A 24,018-nucleotide genomic window follows, 5' to 3' on the forward strand; every position below is an offset into this window, starting at 1 on the left:
ATGGCTGGAGGTGTTTAAGGCCAGGCTGGATGAGGCTGTGGCCAGCCTGCTCTAGGGTAGGTGGTCTCTGCCCATGGCAGGAGGGTTGGAACTGGCTGCTCCTTGTGGTCCCTTCCAACCCTGACTGATTCTATGATTTTAGACTTATTGATAGAGCTTCCTCTTTAAATGCTGGTGACAGACAATAGATGCTGTCACCACTCTCATGCTCAACAGCTTCCTCCTCACCTCCAGTCTGAACCTACTCATCTCCAGCTTTGCTCCATTCCCCCCAGTCCTGTCACTCCCTGACAGCCTAAAACATCCCTCCCCAGCTTTTTATGTAGTCCCCTTTCAGATACTGGGAGGCCACAAGAAGGTCACCTCATAGCCTCCACTTCTCCAGACTCAACAGCCCCAACTCTTTCAGTCTGTCCTCACAGCAGAGCTGCTGCAGCCCTCTCAGCATCCTTGTGGCCCTTCTCTGGACACACTCCAGCATCTCCACATCCCTCTTGTAATGGGGGCTCCAGAGCCGGATGCAGTACTCCAGGTGGGGTCTGACCAGAGCAGAGTAGAGGGGGAGAATCACCTCCCTCACCCTGCTGGCCACACTTCTCCTGATGCAGCCTAGGCTCTGGTTGGCCCCCTGGGCTGCCAAGTGCACACTGCTGGCTCAAGTACAGAAAACATAAACTGCTTGAGGTTCAAATAATCTGCTGCTAAGGTCTAGTTGTTCATGGTAAGAGTTGATCCACAAGCAGCATTGGTATTCAGGATTTTTTCTTTTACACAGAATGACATTTTGACACAGGCTGCATTCTGCCTCTGACTGTATCTAAACTGAAATTAGATTAGAAAAAATTGGGTTGTGACTCTGAAGTTTCTATTACTTCTAGCAATAAATCTCATTGCCCTTGTATTTACTACAATGCCCACACATCATAAATGAACACAGACCATCCAGAGAGATTTGCCCTAAGCTTTCACACCTGCTCAACTCTCAATTCCCTGCCTCACTATAGACATGGTAAAGAGCTGTTCTGGATGGGTAGGGATACAGAAGGGAAAGCTGTCAAGAGCAGCAGCTCTGACCATGGGAGCAATGACACAGGGAACTCAAGTGGTGACCACCTCCACTGACAGCACAGGCAGCTCTCTTATCTCTCAGTAAGAGAGGAAAGGTACTGCCCTGACAGATCTGTCACATGTCTAGGAGTAACAGCAATGCTCCAAGCAAAAAGGGAAGCTCCTAATTCTTGCCTTTAAAGCAGACAGTGAAACAAACCACCAAAGGATCTTTCAACATCATCACCAACCCTGAAAGCATCTACAACCTCATTAAAGTTAGAGCCTCTAGTTTGCAAACTACTGTCTTAAGGCACTTAAGACAAGGGACGTGCCTGGCATCCACTGCTGGTTTAGAACAGAGTTTCAGGGTCACAGGGTCACTGCTGAGACAATCCCATGACCACCTCTATTCAAACACTGCAGCTGCTGATACTTACAAGGTCTCATGCCTCAGGTGCCCAGGCTCTACTCTGTTTTAACTATTCCGTTTTGCACCCACCAAGTCCTCTTTAATTGCAGTGACACTTTGTTTTAATTACTCTGCTTTGCACCCATCAAGTCCTCCTTAATTGCAATGGCACTTTGTTTTAACTGCTCTGCTTTGCACTTGCCAAGTCCTCCTTGATTGCAATGGCATTTTGGTGTCCAAGTGTTTTCCCCACTGCCTGGTTCTGTTCAGGATACAGTGTGCCATCAACCTTCAGTGCACACTGTTCAGCCAACTCCTAAGTCATTTGGAAATGAAGTCAATAATGGTGAAATCTGGCAATGATACAAAGCAATCTTGTATATTAAAAGCCAAATGTTGCAAAAGGACCTTCTGAGACTGGACAAATATGAAAACATGAAATGCAATGTGAAGTCATACACTCAGCAGAAAACAATCCTAACTTTAAACACATGACTGAGGACTTAGACTCACTACCACCTCTTAGTACCTTTAAGTAATCAGATTAAATTAGCAAAAGACAAGCTTAAAACCAAACAAACCAGGCTTCCCTCCTTGAACACTGTCAAGTATGGAGTTCCCTGCTACAGGACACTGCAAAAGTCATAAGGCTTACAGGGATTCAAAACTCACCAAGCACATCAGCAGAAAAGCAATCTAATGGGAGTTACAAAAGCCAGAAATATCATTTCTGTTTCAGGAAAACAATGAAACTGATGGAGACTGAGACTGTTCAGTGACACTGAGTAGTGCACCATTGGCATGTTTGATAGTAATTCACAGCCCTCAAACACTGGCCATGGCCAAAGTATTGGGTGAAACAGACTTTGGCCAAATCTCCTACAGCCACTCGTGTCATTACCCTGGGTAGTCCTGCTCAAACAAAACTCTCTTTTCATCCCTCCTCCCTCCTGTGTGTCTTCCTTTCTACCTTTCTGCAGTTAAAGCTTTGCCCTACAAGTCAAATGTCCAACAGATTCTGGCCAAGGAAGTTTCCAAATGACAAGTCCTAACCTATAAACTCTATTAACTGCATGAGGCTCTTTCACAGCCCCTGCTCTCTTCTCTCTCTGAGGTTTTGACGACGTGTCTGCAAAGCCACCTTTACTATTTTGCTTGCTTAAACAAAGAAGACATAGCAACCTTTCATTTTAATTTCCCAATTAATCTATTTTCTGCAGCCCATTAATAACTTCTCTAACTTCCCACCCTCAGACTGACCTGCAGAGCAGCACTGACACACATTTGGGAGCCCAACTGATTCTAGGAAGAGAAGCAATGGAAATCTGTTCTCTACTTTGCTCCAAAATAGAGAAGGGAAGCTCTCCTATGAGGGTCATGTCACCCTTCATGAATGGTGTGATATGAGAGGAACTGTGCTTCAATTGTACAGGCTGCCATCAACAAATGGAGGTCTACATAGCTACGTAGCAGGGAGGTCATTCTGCCCCTGTACTCTGCACTGGTTAGACCACACCTTGAGTCCTGTGTTCAGTTCTGGGCCCCCCAGTTTAGGAGGGACATTGAGATGCTTGAGCGTGTCCAGAGAAGGGCGACGAGGCTGGGGAGAGGCCTTGAGCACAGCCCTACGAGGAGAGGCTGAGGGAGCTGGGATTGGTTAGCCTGGAGAAGAGGAGGCTCAGGGGTGACCTTATTGCTATCTACAACTACCTGAGGGGTGGTTGTGGCCAGGAGGAGGTTGCCCTCTTCTCTCAGGTGGCCAGCACCAGAACGAGAGGACACAGCCTCAGGCTGTGCCAGGGGAGATTTAGGCTGGAGGTGAGGAGAAAGTTCTTCCCTGAGAGAGTCATTGGACACTGGAATGGGCTGCCCGGGGAGGTGGTGGAGTCGCCGTCCCTGGAGCTGTTCAAGGCAAGATTGGACGTGGCACTTGGTGCCATGGTCTAGCCTTGAGCTCTGTGGTAAAGGGTTGGACTTGATGATCTCTTCCAACCCTGATGATACTGTGATACTGTGTGATACTGTGAAAACACTCAAGGAAGGCAATTCTCAGCAGCCCTCAGAAGATCTAGGGTTTTGCTTTTTTTCTGTGAGCAAAGAGAGCAGTGATTCAGAAAGCAACATTGCTCTCACACACATAAAACTTTAGTCTGTGTTTACTTCTCAAGACTACACAGTATTTACTAGACAAGACTAGACACCCTGCTCAGATCAACTTATTTTAGTCAACTGGTGAACACTACCTCCCCTCAAGACACAAGCAAGCACTCAGATGACAAACAGTGAGAAGAGTGAAGCTGCCAACCTCCACTAAAATGAAGTAGGATTGCTTCCTTTTATTAGAATAACCATGCTCCTGGGAAGCCTGGAGCTGTGCAGCTCTGTTTGTCAAAGGGGAACTCACTTCAGGACCAGGGCCACATTCTGGTTACTACTTAGGAAAATGAAGAAACGTGAGATTTAGAAACAACCTTCCTTTCAAGTTTAGCATGAGCCAGTAGCAGCTTTTTCAAAGCTAATGTGCAGTTTCTTTCATAGCCTGATTGAAAGGGCCACAGTTTCCAGCAGTACAGGTTGTTAAGAGCAATTCAGAAGCAGAGCCCCTGCTTTTAAGGAAACACCTCAGCTTCTCTGTCTCTGATCTCCCACTACCAGGTGGCGGTTGCTTGAACACAGGCATCTTACAGAGGAATGAAAAACAGATTTCCTCCAGCTCTCTGACTCTGCCACACAGGAAAATTACAGGCATCTGCAGTAAGGAGTAAACTCATGACAGTTCTGGCACTATATTTAAAGAGTCTTGTTTGGGTGGGAACAGGCTTCTTGAATAATCAATGTCTAACACATTGCAGATGTAAAAAAGATAAAACACCAATAATATTCAATCAAGCCTGTAAGGAAAAAAGGATGTTATGTGCAGAGTGAGTAGCAAGCTGGTATTTTTACTGTGTCAGTGATTTCTATGGGTTATGCAAAAAACATAGAAATACAAAATGAAAGAAACACACTGTACAGTAGTAGTGAGGTGGTAAACTAGTGCCTTAATAGTAATGTGAAACCATAAAAATGGCAGTTCACATTTAATGGAAGAATTTTTTGCATCACAATTCATTGAAATAAAAGTGCACTTGCAGCCCAGAAAGCCAAGCAGACCCTAGGCTACACCAGGTGAAGTGTGGCCAGCAGGGCCAGGGAGGTGACTCTCCCCCTCAACTACACTCTGGTCAGACCCCACCTGGAGTATGGCATCCAGTTCTGGAGCCCCCATTACAAGAGGGATGTGGAGATGCTGGAGCATATCCAGAGAAGGGCCAGGAGGATGCTCAGAGGGCTGCAGCAGCTCTGCTGTGAGCACAGACTGAAAGAGTTGGGGCTGTGCAGGCTGCAGAAGAGGAGGCTCCCAGGTGACCTTCTTGTGGCCTTCCAGGATGTGAAGGGGGACTACAAAAAAGCTGGGGAGGGACTTTTTAGGCTGTCAGGGAGTGACAGGACTGGGGGGAATGGAGCAAAGCAGGAGATGGGTAGGTTCAGACTGGAGGTGAGGAGGAAGTTGTTCAGCATGAAAGTGGTGAGAGCCTGGACTGGGTTGCCCAGGGAGGTGGTTGAGGCCCCATGGCTGGAGGTGTTTGAGGCCAGGCTGGATGGGACCCTGGCCAGCCTGCTCTAGGGTAGGGTGTCCCTGGGCATGGCAGGGGAGTTGGAACTAGCTGATCCTTGTGGTCCCTTCCAACCATGACTGACTCTGTGATTCTATGAAGAAGACAAAAGGATAAATTTCCATGGTTGTAGCACTGATTTTAACAGAAGGCTGTCACGGCCAGCTAGAATTTAATGTAAAACCAACCCAGCATTATTTCTCAAGAGCAGGTCCCTCAAAGAGAATTACCAAAGGCATTCTATTCACGTGTGGCAGCCAACATTTCTCCCCCTCCAGAAGGGGCTCAAACAGATACTGCTGTTAAGCTGCACGAGGTTCCAGATGCATCTGTAATGAGAGCATGGTGTATGAACACTGTTCACAAAAGCATACTGAAGACTGCAGGAAATTTGCATTAATGAATATAATTTTACAAGTACAGCCAAGTGTTAATATTTACCAGTGCAAATGGCTCAACAAAAATTAGGTGCATCTGCCAAGTAGCTACCTCACTAAAACAATCATTGGAGCTCTCACATTCTTCTCAAGTTAAAATTCACAGAGGATAAGGATTATTTTGATGGCTAGCTCAAGCAGCATGCACCTTGATACATTCATGGGCATAAATAGACAAGCTGAGCTGGTCTGACAGTGGCTGGAGGAAAATCACACCTACTCTGTGAATTCCCTGGTTGTGATTACTTGGGACCTAGCAACAAGCCCGGACCAGCAGTATTCCTGTAAGCAGCTTATGACAGCAGAAGAGAGTACTCCAAATCTGTCAAGGTTTGAACATCCAGCCTGTGAAAAAGAGCAAAGTCTGTAGTGACAGTGTCTGAAGACCTTCCTGCCTCGGTGACAGGCTTTGCTGTCTTTGCAGGTCACTGCAGTTGAAATGGAGACACATCTGTGCTGCCTAGAGGGTCTGGATCAGCTTTTGCTAACAGCCCTGACCAGAGCCCAGGTGGAGGGGCTCTGGTACTCTCAACAGCATACCAAAGACCAACATGTAGAGTGAATGCAAACAAGCTAACTGCACTGAGCACAGTAAGTTTTTTGTTTTCAAAGGATCACTTTTATAAAACCCAATTTGTTATTACAGCTACCTCAGTTGTGATTCTGGCCCATTTTATTTGCTTCTATCTCCAAATTATTTATTTCCCAATCTACAGAGCAATAGGCTCTTTTCAGAGGATTGCTCTGAATCAAGAAATCCAAAACAGTTTTAATCAAGAAGATAAGAATCTCAGCTCTGGCCAGGACACTCACTGAATGCCAGAACAGAAATGGCTTATTATACACACAGGTTTCTCTTGAAATAGCAGCTCTGACCTCTCCTGCAGTCACTCAGCCTCCCCATAACAAAAAGTAGAACTATTAGCTTCATTGTCCCTATTTTGGATAGTCAAAATACAGAAAGCTCTTAAAGTGGCATAGGTGGCAGTTCCAGTTTCCTCTACAGTATCTGCTACACACCATAGATACATTGCTACATTTTTGACACAAGTATTTGGAAAATCCTGTTACAGCATAGGAGAAATCAGATCACAGGATCACAGAATCACAGGATGTCAGAGGCTGGAAGGGACCCAAGGACAGCATCGAGTCCAACCCCCCTGTCAGAGCAGGACAATCCTATCTAACACAGATCACAGAGGAACACATCCAGACAGGCCTTGAAAGGCTCCAGAGAAGGAGACTCCACAACCTCTCTGGGCAGCCTGTGCCAGTGCTCTGTGACCCTTACAGTAAAGAAGTTCTTCCTTGTGTTGAGGCAGAATCTCTTTTGCTGCAACTTACACCCATTGCTCCTTGTCCTATCCCAGGCAGCAGTGAGCAGAGCCTGTCCCCCCCCTCCTGGCAGCTCTCAGATACTTAGAAACATTTATCAAATTCCCTCTAAGTTTTCTCTTTTCCAAACTAAAAAGTACCAGGTCTCTCAGCCTCTCCTCATCAGCCATGCCCTCCAGTCCCCTCATCATCCTCCTGGCCCTAATGCTACACTAACAGCAGCTCATAGCAGCAACTCCAAGGAATTCTGTAAATGTGAAGCATATACTTTAAAGCTTTGTGTTTGTAAATATGGATATAGTTTTCATTTAAGCTTTGTAGTGCTGGGGGCACACAGCAGTTATATATATATATATACTTATCATATATATATATATATATATATATATATATATGATAAGTAGAGAGAACTGCACGTGTAGATTATTTACTATGTCTATCTGTAGATACAAACTGAGAGGAACATATGTGCACCTGCAAGAGTATCAATACAAAACAGGGTTGCCACCTGAACAGTGTATATGCACTGTACAGCTGACAGTCAAGCCACTCTTGACACTCAGGTGACTTAAAAACCATCCTGATCCCTAGATGGTGCTATTCACTGAGGCTTATTACCAGTACACAACAGCAATTTAGTGACAAAAACTGTTTCTTGGTTCAAAATGATCCAAGTTGAATACAGGAATTAATAATGCCCAAATGGACAGGATTAATTTCACTTTCAGGATGAAATCAAAAGGACAACCCCTGACTCAATGGTTAATCTCTACCAGATTGCAGTTTCCTGCCTTGAAGAGTCAGGGCACTAGGGCTCTTCAAAGGAAAGTCACCAGACCTTTAGCAGAAGTGAATGTGTTATGCCCCAGCTTCATTCTTGACAACAGTGAAGCTTTGCTGACTCTCTGTCACAAACACCTCCCCCCAAAACAAAACCCCAGCCCCCCAAACAATCACAGAACCAGTCTTCAGCAAATACCTTACACTGAATGCTCTGTCTCTTGACATTCACAGCTGCAGATCACAGACAGCAAGACTTTATCAGAGCAAGTGTCTGGTAACCTTATTAGACAAAGTTGTCAGTTGTCCTAGAATAAGTGCCAGGCTGAAGCATTAGGATGCATTTTATACACAGACATACAGATGTAACTTACAGTAACTCTCAGCCCTTCAAAAGATCAGCACTAAGCTCTCTGCATATTGATAAGACTTGTTAAATATTGTGGGACTGATTACTATGGCATCAGTGAGAGAGTACTTTAAAATATCCAAGTCACTGGGAAGCCTACATTTTACATAGAATAAGGCAGCCTGAAATTCTACCCATACCTTACGTTGGCAATGAAGCTGAAAACAAAGAACTTCTCCTGATTAAAAGAACTGGCTGAAATACTCAGCACTTTGATCCTTGTGAATGGCTTTAGATGCCATCCTCCCTTATTCTTGGTGAAATCCTAAGGCTTCAGAGGAATACTATAACAATTCATTGCTAAGTGACAATGGAATTCCTCTGTAATTGCACATTAGATGCATCCACATTAATACAAGATCATTTCATTAGGTCTGTTACTATAACGAACACAAAGTGTGGGTCCGGAGGTCATTTCCCTAATCAGAAGTATCAGACCCCAGGAACTTTCAGAGAAAAGGGCTATAAAAATGTAAATAGTTTCTTTGAAATGCAAATAGCCATTTTTAAACACAGATGTTCTTTGTGATCATTTCCTCCCTAGACTTCAAAAACCTGTACTGGGATTGCTAGCTGAAAGCTGGCCAGTGGCTAACTGACTTAGGTGATCTGCTTCGTTAGAACACACTGACACATTTGACTGCCTTGCAACTCATAACGCTGCACATTGGTCACTTAGAATTACAGAATCACAGAATTGGTCAGCCTTGGAAGGGACCACAAGGATCAGCTAGAATCTCAAGGCATTAAAATCCAGTTCAGCTATTCTTAGAAGGCAATCACAGGGTGCCATAGAATCACAGAATCAGTCAGGATTGGAAGAGACCACAAGGATCGTCTAGTTCCAAACCCCCTGCCATGCCCAGGGACACCCTACCCTAGTGTAGGCTGCCCACAGCCTCATCCAGCCTGGCCTCAAACACCTCCAGGGATGGAGCCTCAACCACCTCTCTGGGCAACCCATTCCAGGCTCTCACCATTCTCATGCTGAACAACTTCCTCCTCGCCTCCACTCTGAATCTCCCCACCTCCAGTTTCACTTCATCCCCCCTAGTCCTGTCCCTCCCCAGCTTTTTTGTAGTCCCCCTTCACATCCTGGAAGGCCACCAGAAGGTCACCTGGGAGCCTCCTCTTCTCCAGACTCAACAGCCCCAACTCTTTCAGTCGGTTCTCATAGCAGAGCTGCTGCAGCCCTCTGAGCATCCTTGTGGCCCTTCTCTGGACACACTCCAGCATCTCCACATCCTTCTTGTAATGTGGGCTCCAGAACTGGATGCAGTACTCCAGGTGGGGTCTTCCCAGAGTGGAGCAGATGGAGAGAATCACCTCCCTGGCCCTGCTGGCCACACTTCTCCTGATGGAGCCCAGGCTCTGGTTGGCTTTCTGGGCTGCAAATGCACACTGCTGGCTCATGTTGAGCTTCTCATCCAGCAGCACCCCCAAGTCTCTCTCCTCAGGGCTGCTCTCCAGCCACTCACTGCCCAGTCTGGATTTATGCTTGACATTGCCTCCACCCAGCTGCAGAACTTTGCACTTGTTGAACTTCCTGAGGTTGGCTTGTGCCCACCTCTCCAGCCCATCCAAGTCTCTCTGGATGGCATCCCTGCCCTCCAGCCTGTCTGCTGCACCACACAGCTTGCTGTCATCAGCAAACCTGCTGAGGGTGCACTCAGTGCCACTGTCCATATCACCCACAAAGATGTTGAACAAGACTGGTCCCAGGACTGATCCCTGAGGAACTCCACTTGTCACTGGCCTCCACTTGGACATGGAGCCATTGACAGCCACTCTTTGGGTGCGGCCATCAAGCCAGGTCTTTATACATCTAGTGGTCCACCCATCAAACCCATGTGTCACCAGCTTGGAGACCAAGATGTGGTGTGGGACACTTCCAACGATGTGTTTTTAAACTAAGAAATAAGAAATGAGCTTATAATGCAAGCATATTTATCTCAAGCAGTCTAAAACTGCATGCTGTGATAGGCCAGGAAAACATCTGGAGTAAGTGGACAAACAGAACAGAATGCTCTGTTGTCTTGATGGTTTAAAACCACAGAGGTGAAAATTGTGCAATATCAACATGATTTTTCATCCTTTCCACAAGATGCTATAAGTCACAAGAAAAGTTTCTATTGCCACAAGAAAGAGCATGTTCAAGTCAAAATTACTGTTGTTGGCAGTAAGTTCTAGCAGCAAAAGTTGCATCACATATGCATAGGGGACATGGAATGCACCTAGCTCATTTATGTGCAGGTATACTCCAGCTCCAAGAGGACAGTGGATGGGGAGACTGTGCCACACATTGTGTATGAATAGTTGATACTAAAAATTCATTCCAACAAGCTTCCTGCTTGTGAAGTGCCCCAAGACACTAAAATCTGGCACAATTAATTGTGTGTGCCACACTAAGACATGATTCAGGCTCCCTGTTGCTTTTGGGCTGGTTTGTGTGTTATTTAATATCATTTGCAGAGCAATAGTTCTTTCAAGTTTTGCTTTTGTTAAGCACTGCTTTTCTTCAGACATCAGTAATTACAAACTTCCAAAGCACTTTAACCATGAGGACTTTTACTGCTTAGCTTTCCCATAAGTGAAAGAAGAGAGTTGCCAGTGACCTTTGGTCTGATCCTTAACATTCCTGCTTCTTACAGAATGGGCCCTTCTGCAAAGTAGAATCCTTAACGTGCCTATACATAATATTTGCTTTAAAGGAGAAAGGTTTTATATGAATACACAATCATCAGTTTTCTGTGCCCTAAAAATAACTTGAACCCCAGTCTCCATGGTAACAGATGCCATTAGTGAGCCCTAGCAAGCCTTGGCTGTTTTTACTGACAAGATGAGGAGGAAAACCATAAGGTTTCTATGAAACCTCTCATTACTACCACAGTCTTACACCTCTTTTAATCCTCAGTTAATGGTGTGCAGTAAAGGCTGCTATGCCTATACACAGTCATGTTTAAATACCACTGTCTTTCCTAGGCTTTCATGTTATACTGCTGGAAGTGCTAAGAACAATTCCCTTAAACCTTTCATGCCATTAAAAAGTGACTGAGACGTGAATCTGACTCTACCCTCTATACACAGGCTGACTTTTCAAAGTAGAATAAAAGTCCCTGTGACTTGATGGCAATTTGCTGTTCCATGTGTTCACACTCCATGGAAGTAATTCAGAAGAAAAGAAGTATTCTCACTGGCATAAAAAACACTGAGGCTAGTTCCCAAAAATGCCCTATTTTTTTTTCTTGAAACTGACACTGACTGTCCCATGGCTGAATCATTCCCTGTAGACCCAAACTCTCCATTTCCTTCCCATCTGCTGTCTACAACTACCTGAAGGGTGGTTGTGGCCAGGAGGAGGTTGCTCTCTTCTCTCAGGTGGCCAGCACCAGAACGAGAGGACACAGCCTCAGGCTGTGCCAGGGGAAATTTAGGCTGGAGGTGAGGAGAAAGTTCTTCCCTGAGAGAGTCATTGGACACTGGAATGGGCTGCCCGGGGAGGTGGTGGAGTCGCCGTCCCTGGAGCTGTTCAAGGCAAGGTTGGATGTGGCACTTGGTGCCATGGTCTTGCCTTGAGCTCTGTGGTAAAGGGTTGGACTTGATGATCTGTGAGGTCTCTTCCAACCCTGATAATACTGTGATACTGTGATCTTTGCTTATGACAAAATCATCAGGATTTCAGAGAACAGAAGTTATGCTTTAGCTGCCCTCTGAACCAAACTCATGGACTTCCCAGACCTCTTTCTACATTCCACATTAGGACCTTTATCCAGCTTTTTGGATCAGCACATCTCTCAGGTTAGATACTACTCCAGGATGCTAAAGATGAAGTGCTTCCATCCACTCATGGCAGCTCTCCAGGACACTGGATTACTCTCTGAGGTCTGTCTTTAGCATAAACCTCGTTGAGGTCTACTCTGCATTGCCTATTTCAGCTCCAGCAACACCACTTCACACTGCAGGCTAGTCCTGCAGCCAGTGTACTAACTCATGGTCAGAGAAGGATTCTTCCCCTTCCCTGATCTGGGCTGCAGTTTACAGACCCAGCAATTACTGTTCCACTAGGCATGACATCAAGCAACCAGAGCAAAAGTCATGGTGAGGTCCCAGCTCTCAAAACACTCACCTTTCCTGGAGGAAAAAAAAGTAGTTAGGAACATGTTTTCTGTGGAGCCTTTCTACCACTGCAGCTTTCCACTTGGGAAAGGACTAGCACTAGGCACCAGTGCAGCCTCTTATCAGTCACAGGAGCTGCAGCACATGAGCCAGTTTGCCCAGATTTCAGCAAATTGCTGAGCTGCAGTTAGTGCAAACCTTTTACTCAGCCAGACAAAACTCTGTAGCACAATGCGCAAGCAGAACCTTTTGTCTCCTGGACAGTCTTGATAGCCTTTAAAGATACAGATACTACTTTCAGTGCATTGGATGACCCCAGACTACAAATGAAAGTCCTAGTTAGAAGACTACATGTTCTCATTTGGTTTTAACTGTATGTACTACCAGCAATTGCAGGTTGAGCTTTCAACAAGAGTTATATTGCTGTGTTTAAAAGTCTCACGATTCTGCTTAATCCCAACCAAACAGACTAAATGTCACACAGTTGCTAAGTGCCTTGAAGTCTTTTCCAACTAAGTGGCACCTCAGCAATCTCTCTGGAATCAGGAGATAGTGGATACAGCCCTTTGCTTGCCATTGCAGAATCTCCTGCTCCTGCTAAAGCATAAGCTTCTTAGAAAGCAAAATGAAGGGGCACCAGGTAGTCGGTTACATGTCTCCCCGGCAGGGATTCTTGTAACACCAGTCTTCCTTCATGACATCTCCCCACAGAGTGGCCTATGGTCAGACTGCTGAAGGCAAAGAAGACACAGGATGAATCTAGCCATAGAATCTTTGCCCTCAGGAGGAAATAAAACGATCCACACCATGAAAAGCCATTAATTCTTAACTTCAGATCTCCAGCTCAAGTTTAATAACGGCCCTCAGACTATGCTACATAATTTATGTGGCATTCACAGGCAGCAGCCTCTGCATGAAGTTCTTTTTGGCTTTAAAGGTGCAGGAACAAATCCTAAGGAAATAAACTCTAAGAGACATTGGGAGTAACTATCTGGGGGGAATCTTTCCAGAGATCCTGAGGCATTAAGAACTCACAGATCTTTAAATGGTTGTTCAAGAAAGAAAATGTAAATAAAACAACAGGAAACAGAAAAAGAAAAAAAAAATAAGAAAAGAAGGGGGAAAAAAAACCCCAAACTATTAAAGACAAATTAACAAACCCAAAACAAAGCCAACAACAAACCAATTTGATTCATGTCAGTGTGGAAAGAGCAGCAAAGGCAAACAGAAATCATCAAATTACCGCTGAGATTTAAGTAGCCTCTCCAGCAACTTGTCTATAAATTCCAAAGGTAAATCTCTTTTGTTATTGTGCATGTGTGCAGCACTCAACATTGCAGAGACTATCTCCACATGCCCACTCTTGACAAAATGCACAGTCCCTGGAGTAACTTGCAAGAGCCAGCAGTGTGCCCAGGTGGCCAAGAGAACCAGTGGCATCCTGGCTTGCATCAGGAATGGTGTGGTCAGCAGGAGCAGGGAGGTCATTCTGCCCCTGTACTCTGCACTGGTTAGACCACACCTTGAGTACTGTGTTCAGTTCTGGGCCCCCCAGTTTAGGAGGGACATTGAGATGCTTGAGTGTGTCCAGAGAAGGGCGACGAGGCTGGGGAGAGGCCTTGAGCACAGCCCTACGAGGAGAGGCTGAGGGAGCTGGGATTGGTTAGCCTGGAGAAGAGGAGGCTCAGGGGGGACCTTATTGCTGTCTACAACTACCTGAGGGGTGGTTGTGGCCAGGAGGAGGTTGCTCTCTTCTCTCAGGTGGCCAGCACCAGAACAAGAGGACACAGCCTCAGGCTGCGCCAGGGGAGATTTAGGCTGGAGGTGAGGAGAAAGTTCTTCGCTGAGAGAGTCATTGGACACTGGAATGGGCTGCCCGGGGAGGTGGTGGAGTCGCCGTCCCTGGGGCTGTTCAAGGCAGGACTGGACGTGGCACTTGGTGCCATGGTCTGGCCTTGAGCTCTGTGGTAAAGGCTTGGACTTGATGATCTGTGAGGTCTCTTCCAACCCTGATGATAGTGTGAAATCCTGTGTGTAACCCCACTCACCTTGCCACTAAACAATTCTAGCAAATAAACCTAAGCACCAAACCAACCAACCCACCCTTGAACAACTGCAGAACATTTACCACTTCCTTTGGCTTCCAGTAGCTTCTACTGTTTCTTACTTTCTTTGCAAAAGCTCAAAACCAGCTACCAAAGGATATGAAAGAAAGGTGCCTTGATGAATGCCTTCCTCTGGCAGCCAGAGGAGAAGAGATACAACACATAGAGTTTCAATAAATACTTATTAAAATCCCCTTCTGTTGGTAAATGGAAATGTTAAGGCGAGGCCTCTCATACCTGCCTAAAGTCCATTTCTATGATAAGCAGTGCTGCTCTTGCTGATGTGTATTCAGTTAATGATAATCCACAAGGTTTTATTCTAAGAGCTTCATTCATCATTTCTACATTACCTGAAGGTGCAGTCAGAAGTAGAGAAGAGATGCCATTAGAGCAGGTGTGCTCTATATTGTCCTTTTATTGTACATTCAGCTCATTAACTTTGACTGGTGTCCTAGTGTGGGTCAGCTTCAGAATGATTAATATTGCAACCCTCCTCCTGACATGCACCAGACTTACCACTCACTTAATGGTACTTCATATAAAATAAAGATTTAGATCTTGGCATGCCTTGTTTGGTTTTAGCTCCCTTCTTTTCTATGCTCTCATAATAAGCGCAAAGATGGATCTGCCAAGGTTTGGCACAGGTAATAGGAAAGTACCCTCCTGTAGCTACCACAAGAAAGAAGAGGCATTTATCTCATCCATGTTTTAACAAGCAAATCCTTCTGGAACTGCAGAAAATCTCCACAGAAAAACTGCACAAAGTCACCTGCTTGCTTATTTATTGGATGCACTACGCTGATCTGCTTGCAAAATTCCAGTGACCTCTCAGTCTGGAGAGCTTCCCTCACATATATTTAAACTATCTGCACTGTTAGTTCTGACACCTTCTAATTATATTGTCCAAAAAAATCCCACTGTAATCCCTTATCTCCACCTTTATCCAGTTAAGCACAATCCAGTTTGTGCCTGCCTTTCAGGTGACTATTTCAGTTGAGTTTCTTTGTGATGGACATTAAAGTCTTGAGGAATATAAAGCCCCAAGTACAACAGAATCCTTCTATTTTCTGCTCATTGACTTGGGCAATTTACATTTGACTCTGCTTCTCCTTTTGCCACTGTGCTGCTGGTTTTCATTTCAATGTATTTGTCATCTATAGTGCACACATTCTCTCACACTCTCTCTAATGTGAATTCATTCATAGAATCAACCAGGTTGGAAGAGACCTCCAAGATCATCCACTCCAATCTATCCCCCAGCCCTGTCCAGTCAACTAGACCATGGCACTAAGTGCTTCATCCAGGCTTTGCTTCAACACCTCCAGGGACGGTGCCTTCACCACCTCCCTGGGCAGCCCATTCCAATGCCAATCACTCTCTCTGTGAAGAACTTCCTCCTAACATCCAGCCTATACTTTCCCCAGCACAACTTGAGACTGTGTCCCCTTGTTCTGTTGCTGCTTGCCTGGGAGAAGAGGCCATCCCCTAGCTGGCTACAATGTCCCTTCAGGTAGTTGTAGACAGCAGTGAGGTCAGCCCTGAGCCTCCTCTTCTGCAGGCTGCACATCCCCAGCTTCCTCAGCCTCTCCTCATAGGGTTTGTGCTCCAGGCCCCTCACCAACTTTGTCGCCCTTCACACCTCAGTGGCACACTTGAAGAGCTCATACTTGTATAAGCAACAAACACACTGCAGAAATGTGAATGAATGTAATGCAGAAGCACTGCAAGTCCAGCTAAGGTTGGCTAAGCTACAGGACATGCAGGAGTCACTATTTGTGCGTATGTTGAAAGTTCCTCCTGCTTCATTGAAGAGACTCTTAAGCTGAGCTGTATGTTCCTACCTCTCTCCATATTATTTTTCCAAAGGCTGAGATTTGTACTGCTACAGCAGAAGGGCAACAAAAATACATTACCGACTTTTAATAGGTTATTTCATATGCTACTATGTTAATCCATTCACAAGTCAAAAATCAGGAACGGTAAAGTCAAACCAACCCAGGGCTTTCAGCTCACTCTGAAACCTGAAATGTTCTCAACTTAAGCTTTTAAGGCACAGGTGGTTGTTTAGAGATGGTAAAGCACTTGATTGCACCTAGAAAGAAAGAACTCTCTCACCTCTTAGCCTATGCCCAGGTAATTACAAGCTGCAGATATTTTGCAAGGGTACAAGCAGATGGTTGTGTCTCAGCTCCATTCTGTCTACTCCCAATTTTAATCATGTAAAGCTTTATTAGACAATTAAAAACACATAGGTGTGGTCTTTCTCTTGACAGGTACATATTTAAGCAAAGACAAAGCAAGGTCAATAAGGACAAAGAGATTTTGGGCAGAGATAACAAGGAAGATTGGACTCTTAACGTCAAAGAAAGGGTGGCATCAGCCTCCCAGATTCTGGGACTGAGAAGACAGGCACAAGCTATATTCCCTGCCACCTGTTCTTAACAGCACAGAGAGAAAAGGAGGTCAGGAGTCACTACACCATGACGACATCAGCTTCAAATGCCTCAAAGGAGCAGATTGTTCTTTGACTTCCCTTTTTACAGTAATTGTAGTGCCAGAGACTGGCTTTATAATTATCTTGTATTCGTGAGTTGTTCTCCTCTCTGACTACACACAGCAAACTGGCTGTTGATTAGAACTATATTCAAGCATCCCCTGGTATCCAACTCATCTGAAGCATGAGAAGGTAATTTAATTTTCACTCTTCCAGTCCCACAAGCTGCACTCTGGGGGACAATAGAAAAGGAAGCAGTCTGTGGGGCTCAGCTACTTTCCTTATTAGCTTAGTGAACACAAAAAGAGATAACTATGAATGACTGCTGCCTTCCCTGAACTGATTCCCATCAGCTTCTGCTTCCTTCACACCCAGAAGACTGCTATGTCAGTTGGTTATGAGTTTCTTACATTGACTATGTCACCTTGGAATGCAAAAGCAGCTGTGGAACACAACTAGTCATTAAAACATTCAAGTCTTTCTTTATCTAACATTTGATTAAAGGGGCCATAAAGCCTTTTTTTTTCACCTAAAAGAAAGTAGCATATGTGGTGGTGAGATGGAGGCAAACACCACCAAAACCAGACCCTATGAAATGCTAGATCAAATTCAGTGTTCAGTGAGAGGATCTGACACAGAAAGTCCCAGTTCCAGATGAAAACCAGACAGCAGATATCTCAATTCACTAAGCAACAGGAGGTAATGGTGAAAAAGGGTAATGTGCCTCAGCAATGAGTCTACCAAACTTCTCGTCTCATTTATGTTTGATAGTAAGTGAGGAACATTTCATCTGTGAAAGTTTTTCAGCAAATCCACTCCATGTGGACACATAAACGGGAACTGGCTTTGCTGCCAACAGAATTAAAAAGGTGTTTGCTGAAGAAGAACTGCTCATAGGGCTGAATTGTGTAAGCCTTTCCCTTTGTGTCGAGCAATCGCAGTGCCCATGTTTCCTGCTAAATCCTACTATATTCCAATTCTGTGCTTAAAACTACTTTTTCCATTCTCAAAATGACTGAATGATATTTGTTTCCAACTACTGAACCCACCATGACTCTTTCTTCTTATTTTTTACTTAGAATTAACAAAAAAACCTCTGTCTGAAAGGCACGTGTAAGGTCACTGCTTCACTGCTTGATTTATGCAAATTGAGTTAAACTTTGCCTGTAAAATTGCTGCAGTAATTTCAAAATGCTGCATTACTGTCTGTGATTACAGAAACTGAACTCTGTTTTGGTGCCTTCTGTGTTTCAAGTACTGTATGACAAGACCACGCAAGTAAATATTAATCAGCAGAAAGTAACTGCTGTTGAAGTTGAAGTGCTCTTGAATGAAGACGCAGATAACAACTGAGGTGACAAATGTGATGCTTACTAGAACTCAGAATTGCACACGTTTATGAAAGTGTCAGAGACAACTGCAGAATGGCTCCAGTTTGACTCAGAGTTTGTATTTGTTTCAACTTTCAGAAGTCAACTCGGGAATGTCAGACAGCACAGAACGGAGAAGTAGCAATAAAGAGAGCAGAGACCTAAAAGCATCTGCAGTATGACCTCATGTAAGTGCACTATGAATTTTAAGCCAGACCTTCAACTGAGACAAAGTTGTCCATCTTTAACAAGATCAATACCATTATCTTTGGTTCACCTTATCTCAAAAGTTGTCCCCTTGTTCTGAGAACAAACCACAACAGATTCTTTGTCTGCATAGCAATTGAATAATCACCTGGTTAACATGAAAGCAGGTATCCAGTGATGCATGTCTGCATGGTTGCTAGCAGCAACATTTCCTGCTACAAGTCATTGAAAGAAATCCCAGTTTGATAAATAAGAGCAACTTCTCCCCTTCAAGAGACTGAATCTCAACTGATTTCTGGAAAAAAATTAATTCAAATCCAGCAGTGATTAACCTCAAAATAGAGTCCCCATTCCAAAGGCCAGCTTCAACATGTGATTAGGAGGAAATTAATTTCCTGAAATTTACAGGCTGTTGTAAAACCTATGGATGCACATCATGACTTAGATTAACTTTATTTTACAGTGATATTGTGCAGAATGAAGGAGTCGTAGTTCTCTAATATCTTCTGGGCTTGGTGCTTGGTGTTAAACTGGTTTTATGAGCAGAAAAAAATAGCCCTCTCATTCAATGTCTAGTCACTCACCTTGTCTTTGGTGACTGTTTAATAGAAAGTGAATTAAGGGCACTACTGAAAACATCAAATGACACAGAAGTGGACCCACATGCGTTTTCATTTCCCTTTCCAGCTGCAAATTATAGCAGCTCTCAAATGGCTGCCCCCTGTAAGTTAAGATCTTCTGTATCACAGTATCACAGTATTATCAGGGTTGGAAGAGACCTCACAGATCATCAAGTCCAACCCTTTACCACACAGCTCAAGGCTAGACCATGGCACCAAGTGCCACGTCCAGTCCTGCCTTGAACAGCTCCAGGGACGGCGACTCCACCACCTCCCCAGGCAGCCCATTCCAGTGTCCAATGACTCTCTCAGTGAAGAACTTTCTCCTCACCTCCAGCCTAAATCTCCCCTGGCGCAGCCTGAGGCTGTGTCCTCTCGTTCTGGTGCTGGCCACCTGAGAGAAGAGAGCAACCTCCTCCTGGCCACAACCTCCCCTCAGGTAGCTGTAGACAGCAATGAGGTCAGCCCTGAGCCTCCTCTTCTCCAGGCTAACCAATCCCAGCTCCCTCAGCCTCTCCTCGTAGGGCTGTGCTCAAGGCCTCTCCCCAGCCTCATCGCCCTTCTCTGGACACGCTCAAGCATCTCAATGTCCCTCCTAAACTGGGGGGCCCAGAACTTCTGTTCTGCACACATGCTCCCCCAGAAAACACACTGCCTTCATTTATGCTTACACTTTGATCAGCTCCACGCAGGCCTTGATCCTGCTTGTAAAGTATGCCAAGCACAATTTCCGATGGGAACAGTCTCGCCCTGCCCAGCAGCTCACCCTGTTTTCTGCACTGACCACTGTTTTGAAATGCTGTGAAGCCAAACACATTTCTTTTCCAATGTACATTTCAGACATGTTTTGTTACTTTTCCCTTCGCTGCTGGATGTTGTTTTATATCCAGCCTTGATGTACTTATGGACCACGAGATGCAAACCTTAGTGCACACCTGTAAAACCTTAACGACATCACTAAGAACACAGAAACTGGGCAGCTCTTTTGGATGACACATCGATCCTACTTACCCTTTTAACTGGCATTCATACTTTAAAGGCATGACAATGCCATCAAAGCATCTGTTTCTAGGTGTCTGTAGTGACAGTTTGAACTCCAGTACTTCTCAATCCTTGACACCAGGGGTGAATTTCAGATAAAATTAGCTGGCACTTCTGCTGCTGATTTCCATGAGATCAAGATTTCATCCTACTCCCATTGGCTAACATGATTTCAAAAGTGGGAAATGCTGGGTTAGGAACTGGCTGGAGGGCTGGACCCAGAGAGTGGTGGTGAATGGTGCCACATCCAGCTGGCGGCCAGTCACTAGTGGTGTCCCTCAGGGATCTGTGCTGGGCCCCATCCTCTTTAACATCTTCATAGATGACCTGGATGAGGGCATCGAGTCAGTCATCAGCAAGTTTGCAGATGACACCAAGCTGGGGGCAGATGTGACTGAGTTGGAGGGCAGAAGGGCTCTGCAGTGGGACCTTGACCGCCTGGACAGATGGGCAGAGTCCAATGGGATGGGGTTCAATAGCTCCAAGTGCAGGGTGCTGCACTTTGGCCACAACAACCCCATGCAGAGATACAGGCTGGGGTCAGAGTGGCTGGAGAGCAGCCAGACAGAGAGGGATCTGGGGGTGCTGATTGATACCCGCCTGAACATGAGCCAGCAGTGTGCCCAGGTGGCCAAGAGAGCCAGTGGCATCCTGGCCTGCATCAGGAATGGTGTGGCCAGCAGGAGCAGGGAGGTCATTCTGCCCCTGTACTCTGCACTGCTTAGACCACACCTGGAGTACTGTGTTCAGTTCTGGGCCCCCCAGTTTAGGAGGGACGTTGAGATGCTTGAGCGTGTCCAGAGAAGGGCGACGAGGCTGGGGAGAGGCCTTGAGCACAGCCCTACGAGGAGAGGCTGAGGGTGCTGGGATTGGTTAGCCTGGAGAAGAGGAGGCTCAGGGGAGATCTTATTGCTGTCTGCAACTACCTGAAGGGTGGTTGTGGCCAGGAGGAGGTTGCTCTCTTCTCTCAGGTGGCCAGCACCAGAACAAGAGGACACAGCCTCAGGCTGTGCCAGGGGAAATTTAGACTCGAGGTGAGGAGAAAGTTCTTCACTGAGAGAGTCATTGGACACTGGAATGGGCTGCCCGGGGAGGTGGTGGAGTCGCTGTCCCTGGAGCTGTTCAAGGCAGGATTGGACATGGTACTTGGTGCCATGGTCTGGCCTTGAGCTCTGTGGTAAAGGGTTGGACTTGATGATCTGTGAGGTCTCTTCCAACCCTGATAATACTGTGATACTGTGATTACAAAGATGAGCTATCATATGGCTTATCAAGTTACCTTGCTATGAAGTCATCACAGAGATTCCTCAACTGAAGCTAGATGGATGAAGATTCTCTTTCCCCCTGGGGAAATTAAGGGGGCTGCTCCATGCTCTGATGCTCCTTGCTGAGCATGGAGCAGCCTAACAGTACCTGAGAAATTGTGCAGCACGAAGCCCTGATCACTGTACTGTACTCACACTAGTGTCACATTCTCTCATTATGCTGTGCCTAAGAGGACTGGATAGTTTTGATAAAAAGACCAATGTAAGATTGATTTTATCAGCTTATTCCATTGCTCTGTGAATTATGCAAAGTCCCTTAAATTCTCTATCTTAATTCCCACACCAGAATGCCTTTTGTGCTTGGCACAGCATAGACACAAATTCAAGCCTTGAGAGGTTTGTAAGCCGGGAAGATGAGACAATGGACAAGAAGGGGAAGAGCTGCAGAGTTGTTAACAGCATTTGTTGAGGTCACACAATCCCTCAGTGAAGATGTGGAGAGAAAACAGAAATTATACCAGGTAAATCCAGCTCTGATCCCCAGGCTAGGCCAGAGCCATTCAACACACCATGGAAGGCACAGTTCCAGTGCTGACAAAAGCCACTCCTTCAAATTCTTGGCTTCAGGAATTTGAGACATATTAGGCTTTATACACAAAACCCTATGAAGTAATTCTTCAAGGTTTTAAATAAACCCAGCAAACCTTGCCAGATTGATGGGAAACCTCCATCTGTAATGATCCATCTGTAATGGATCATATCCACTGCCATTAAGTGAAACCATCACCTTGCTCTCTCCTCCAGACTGTGTGGCAAGGCTGACAACAAATACATTCCCTCTGAATATGCAGAATTTGGCCATCACAGTGAAGTGCACCTTCAGGATGCAAGGTTTCTAATACTGCTCACCTTTCCAGTCCATGTACTTTGTAACAATCCCACCCAGCACTTGATATGGCATTTGTGCTAAATGAAGATACAGCAAAAATATCAGCAAAGTCAGACAATCTGATCACTAAAGAGCAAATCTGGGGCCAAATTTGGCCCAGTTTAAACAAAGACTGTAGAGACTCACTCTTAAGATCTTTCTTAACAGACTTCAGATCAGGTGTGGCTTGTTTCAACTTTGCTACTAACCAGCTTTGGCACATGGCAGCTGAAAGCAAGTCATATCAATCCAGATTTTCAGAAGACTTTGACAGTCTAAAAAGAACCTAAGGCAGAGTGTTTTGTGTTCCTTTGAGGGTGATATTCTTAAACCCACATATCAAGTCCAGAAAAAGTCTGCTAGCAAAGTATTTTATACTCCAAATGGCAAATTGTTCTTCTGGGTCTGTTTAGAAACACTTAGACCTAACTGGACCCCACAGGACAGATGTATCTTCGTGCAAGTTCTTAGAAACATTGTGAACCTCTAGCACAAATTAGAGTGTAAATGTTGCAGCAGTCAGTAATTTTTTGCTTTAGTAAAATACAAGTAAACAAAACCCACATGGCTGTAGAACCAGATGTTTTATACAAACAAAATAGGGGTTAGGGCACCCTGCTAAAATTTGGCAGTCATAGACACTTCTTACATTTCCAAAGGGCCACATCATCGTGAGCATGAGGTTAATATGAATTGAAGACAACTATACTAGAAACTGTTCCACTTGGAGCAAAACAGTTTTTCTGGACAAAAAGTACTCCTGACACTCCAACCCTGCTGGACACTAAAACTTTCTCACTTGAGCAACCAACAGTCTCCAGTGAAAGGGGCTGGACTCAGGTCTGGAGCAGCTGAACTGATTAACAGAGACAGAGTCACTCTCTGTATTCCTTGATTATTTGTGCTAGTTTTCAAACGGAATCTATAGATTCAAACAAACTGCACACAAAGTCAGCCTGAAAAATACCTCAACAAGTCACTCAGGTGAGCACAGATCACGAATGCAGCCTGAGTGCTTACCAGCTTTTGAGCAGCACCACAGCATATTGTCAACATTCCCTAACTCTCAGTGGGCTTCCACCAAAACAAGGTGGATGTTTGTTGCACTCGCTCCCAGGGGAATACTGCAGCTCAGACACAGAAGGTGCTTGCAAGAATTCAGAATGTGCCTTGCACAACCAAGAGCTGTCTCAGTCTTTAGTTTTACTTTGGGCAGCTGCTCATGGGCTGATTAAGGATGTGTGAGACCTCACAGTGCTCTGCACTGCAAGTCCTGCCACGCTGTCCAGCTTGCTCCACGACAGTATGACAGAGGGTCAGCCATGGGGCTATGGACATGTCACTTGGACAGTGCCATTTGTACAGAACACAAACAAGAGTGAATCTCCTTGTACAGGAGGTGTTTGGCTTATGCATCTGTCTACAGATACTCTGCATGTAGACTACTGATTAGAAAAGGAAAGAAACAAATCAAGAAAAAAATACTTGCCTGACTTTCCAAGGCCTGTGATTGTGCCAGAGATTGCTTCATCTGTTCTGAGTTCTCTAAAGCATTTACATGCTCAATACAGGTATTTCATGGGCTGCTGCAGACTGGATCAGGAAGCCAGCTTACCTGGATCAATTCAGCTAACAAGTAGGCAACTTTATGATCATTCATGTAGTATTCCTTTTCTTCCATAAAAAGCATACCTAGAGAAAACAGAGGATTGCAGTCATATTAAAATCACTGGTCTTCAGTATAGTAAAAGCTTTAATGGCAGGCAGCACTGAAAGATGGGGATAAACCACAGAGG

The 24,018-nt window shown here is 45.1% G+C and overlaps 1 long non-coding RNA gene across 1 annotated transcript in view; it reads right to left on the reverse strand.

Annotated features, from left to right (window-relative positions):
* Nucleotides 1-5,537: 5,537 nt before the first annotated feature.
* Nucleotides 5,538-24,018, reverse strand: part of LOC135186980 (uncharacterized) — a 34,600-nt gene continuing 16,119 nt past the window's right edge. Inside the window, exons 2-3 of the long non-coding RNA XR_010307157.1 lie at nt 23,838-23,914; nt 5,538-5,897 (exon numbers count right to left, since the gene is read on the reverse strand). This is a non-coding gene — a long non-coding RNA (uncharacterized LOC135186980). The remainder of the gene's footprint in view (nt 5,898-23,837; nt 23,915-24,018) is intronic.

This window comes from Pogoniulus pusillus, chromosome 26, assembly GCF_015220805.1.
Source record: "Pogoniulus pusillus isolate bPogPus1 chromosome 26, bPogPus1.pri, whole genome shotgun sequence".
Taxonomy (NCBI): Eukaryota; Metazoa; Chordata; class Aves; order Piciformes; family Lybiidae; genus Pogoniulus; species Pogoniulus pusillus.